Raw genomic sequence first — 4530 nt, 5'->3', positions numbered from 1 at the left:
AAATCAGGTAGAGCTGATGTAGTCAACCACAACTAATTTAGGATTGAGGCTTAGTTGATTGGCTTGTGCTTTTGTAATCCAAATGTTTTATAGTAGTTCTGTCTCTGATTTTCTGGAATACTAGATTGTCTGTTCTTTCATATGAACATCCATATTCATTTGAGTAGGATTTAGAGTGATTTTGAGTCATTGTGAAGTTTTTGTTTATCAATTGCATAATATCTGGAACTATGGATCGAGTTGCTAGAGAGCCTGAAGCCCCTTTGACATCCAAAAAGAATAGAAGTTGGAACACTTTCTAAAATTTCAGCATTTCTATGGTAGCATTATTTGTAGGCTCAAATTTATATCTATGTTCTACTATTATATGAAAATTACTTATTAACACGTAAGTTTTAATATATTTATTCGATTTCAGAGTGCACGATATTAATAATTCTGACCGTGAGTGGATGTATGATAGATTGTTGGAAGATGAATTCATAAATCATAGGTTTATTGATGGGGTTGAGAGCTTTTTTGAATTTGCTAAAAGTCATCTAGAATGTATGGACGGTGAAAAATTAAGAAGTCCTTGTAATCATCGTAAGTGTCGAATTAAAATTATTTTGGATGAGTTTACAATTATGACACATCTTAAAAATAATGACTTTGTACCGAATTATTATCGTTGGCATCATCATGGAGAAAGTTATATTCCAAGTCCAAGTGTGTTTGATATCAAGAAGAAGCTTCAGCTTCAGGTGAAATCGTGAATTCTCAGTCTCATAATGAATTTCGAGCTATGATTTTTGATGTTACTGGGCCTTCTTTTGATGGTATCATAGAAGAGGATCCAAATCCCACAACACAAAATATTTATAATTTGCTTAAAGCATTGGAACAAGAAATTTGATCGAAAAATCCACATAGACACACACGATTTTCTGTTGTTGCTCGTCTGTTGAATCTAAATGTAGAACATTATTTTTCTGCAAGATTGTATGATGAGGTGTGTGAATTTATATCAGAATTGATGTCAATTGATAACATAATGATAGATAGCTTTTATAGTACCAAAAAACTAATGAGAGGATTGAGTTTACCGATTGAAAAGATTGACGGTTGCAAAAATGATTGTATGCTTTATTGGCGGGAGGATAATGAACTTGTCAATTGCAAGTTTTGTTCTCACCCTCGATTTAAGAGATCAAAATATCAACGCTCCAAGAAGAAAACTAATATTTCTTATAAGAAGATGTATTATTTTTCTTTAGATTCATGTTTACATAGATTTTATGCATCCGATGCTACAACAAAACATATGAGATGATATTCTGAGCATGAAAGGGATGGTCTAATGCGTCATTTCTTTGACTCTCCTACTTGGAAACAGTTTGATCAGGCACACCCGTTTTTTTCATCTAAAGTAAGAAATATTAGACTGAGTTTGTCAACTAATGGTTTTAAACCTTTTGGTGAATTTGAAAAATAATATTCTTCTTCGCCTGTGATAGTTACACCATATAATTTTCCACCTTGGATGTGCATGAAGGATAAATACATGTTTTTTTTGTGATTATACCTGGTCCCAAAAATTCAAAATAGAAAATCGATGTCTTTTTGTAGCCTCTCATTCAAGAGTTAAACGAATTATATGAGGAGGGAATTCAAACATATGATGTTTCAAGTAAGAATAATTTTCAAATGAAAGCTGCATTGATGTGGAAAATAAGTGTTTTTTCTGCATATTCAATGTTATCGGATTGGAGTACAACAGGAAAATTAGTTTGTCCTTATTGCATGAAAGATTCTGATGCTTTTTCACTACCCAATGGTAGAAAGATCTCATGGTTTGATAATCACAAAAAGTTCTTACCACCACATCATCCGTGGTGAAGAAATAAAAAGTTGTTCAAGAGAGGTCAAATAGTACAGAAGATTGCATTTACTGAACAATCGAGTGTACAAATACTTAGGGAGATTGAGCACTTAGGACTCATGAAAGTGACAGAACTTGGTTCTGATGCGATAAATGCCAAAATTTCAAAGAATAATGCATGTGGTTGGAAGAAAAGAAGTATTTTTTAGGACTTGTCTTACTGGAAAATAAATTCTGTTAGGCATAACCTTGATCCAATACATATTGAAATATTTATTTTATAATATCTTCAACACTGTGATGAATATCAAGGGAATAACAAAGGACAATGAAAAATATAGAGAAGATTTAAAACTACTTTGCCATCGTCCAGAGTTACATCAGAATGAAGTTACCAAAAAGTATTCAAAGGCTTGTTATATGCTAGATGATAAGGCTAAAGAATTTCTTTGTAAATGGTTGCATGAGTTGAGATTTTTTGATGGTTATGTGTCTAATCTGGAAAGATGTGTTGACATGAATAAGATTAAACTTTTTGGTATGAAGAGTCATGATTGTCATGTGTTTATGCAATGGTTAATACCTATTGCATTTCAAGAATTGCTTCCATGAAATGTGTGGCAACCATTCATGGAGTTGAGTCTTTTCTTTAAAGATCTCACCTCTACAGCAATTACAGAAAAACACATGAGACAATTAGAAAAAAATATTCCTCTCATCTTGAGTAAGCTTGAGTGCATTTTTCCTCTAAGCTTCTGGGATTCTATGGAACATCTTCCTATCCATTTAGCTTATGAAGCACGTTTAGCAAGTCCGGTTCAAGGATAATGGATATATTGACTGACAAGTAAATAAAGTTAATTATATGCTATAATATATGTAAATAAATATATTAGTTATATCATATTGACATACTTTAATATTTGTAGGAATCTCCATAGATACAAGAATGATGTTAAAAATAAGAATAAAGTAAAAGCTTCTATAGGCAACGCATACTTAATTGAAGAAGCATCTTTATTTTGTGCGCACTATTTTAAGTCACATATTCCGACACGACACAGAAAAGTGCCACAAAATTTAGATGATGGTGGAGTTGAACAAGATGTTCCTGAAATGCTTTTTGTTTTTAAGCAAGCTGGTCGAGGTTTTGGTAAGCTAAAAAAGAAGAGGTTAGATGATAATGAATATCATGCAACTCGTACATATATTTTGTTGAATTGTGATGAAGTAAAACCATATATCAAGTAAGTTAATTATGAATCATCTATAAATATCAATAAAAAATTTAATATTAAAATTAAATTATCTTTTTTTCTTCAGAATTTATGAAGACATCTTGAGACAAATGCAACCATGTATTCAAGATAGCGAGATTGATGCTAAACTTGAAACAGAGTTTGTATTTAGGTTTGAAAAATATGTAAGTATTAATAGATCTAAATTATTCTTAATTATTCGCTATTTTTTACAAAATGCAATCTTAATCGATGTCTAATTATTTATAATGTCAATAGACACAGAATTCTTCTTCAGACATTACCAACCAAATCATGAAAGATATTTCAGAAGGGTCATTACAGATGGTTCAGTCCTTTAATGGATATGTCATAAATGGTTATAAATTTTACATTGAAAAATACGATTCAAATAAATCTACGATGAATAGTGGTATATGCATCAAGGGCTCTAGCCATAGTGCAGATAATATCGATTACTATGATCGATTGATAGAGATTTTGCAACTAGATTATAATGCATTACCATTCAAATTAACCGTGTTATTTAAGTGTTCTTGGTTTGATCCGACGTCAAAGCATGGTACAAAAGTGCATCCACAGTATAATCTTGTTGATGTTAACAATAGAAGACTGTTTAACAAATATGAACCATTTATTATGGTTGTGCAAGCATCTCAGGTGTATTTTAAAATGTATCCTACAGTAAAAAAGACAGTGAGTGAATGGTTAGCCGTTTGCCCAATAAAGGCATGCTTTGTTGTACAGCAACCTCATACATTGAATGATTCAGCTTTTCAAGAGGATAATAGTCAAATACATGAGATTGATATTGATGAAAATAAAATACTTAACACATTGAATGATCCAGATAGTATGCTTATTGACATGGAGGGGGAGAAGAAATTAGAGGATGGGAAGGATGATGAGAATGAGGACGAGGACGGAGATGAGGATGCTAATGAAGATGAGGATAAGGATAAGGATGATGATGATAATCATGAGGAGGAGGAGGAGTAGGAGGGGGGGAGGAGGAGGAGGAGGAATGTGAACTTCATAAAAAAGAAAAGAAGAAGAATCTAATTTTTCCTGTTGTTAGTAATTACATGTACTAGCTTGTGCTGAGTTTTGATACTACTTCCTTTGTTGTGTATCTTCAAAAATCTTATGTTTTTGAATTAAAGTTTTGAACTTTAAGGTTCTTGAATCTTGATGATCTTTTCTTGTTCTTGTGTGACTGTAAAAGCTAAGTTATTAAAGAGTTTTGAATTAAAGTTTTGAGCTTTAGATTTCCTATTGTGGATGATGAGTGTTGTTAGCGTCCTTGAAATAGCTGAAAAGTTTTGAACTTTAAGATTCTTGATGCTTCTTGGTGGGGTTGTTTCTAGTGTCAGAAGGCATTGATGCTCTTCTTGAAAATGATAAGCAAGC

The 4530-nt window shown here is 32.1% G+C and overlaps 1 pseudogene; it reads left to right on the top strand.

The window, feature by feature from the left end:
* LOC124897257 overlaps window positions 1-4119 on the top strand; it is a 16799-nt pseudogene extending 12680 nt beyond the window's left edge.
* Window positions 4120-4530: the final 411 nt, after the last annotated feature.

This window comes from Capsicum annuum, chromosome 1, assembly GCF_002878395.1.
Source record: "Capsicum annuum cultivar UCD-10X-F1 chromosome 1, UCD10Xv1.1, whole genome shotgun sequence".
Lineage (NCBI taxonomy): Eukaryota > Viridiplantae > Streptophyta > Magnoliopsida > Solanales > Solanaceae > Capsicum > Capsicum annuum.
The sequence above is the reverse complement of the archived record's forward strand: the minus strand, read 5'-3'. Positions and strand labels throughout refer to the sequence as shown.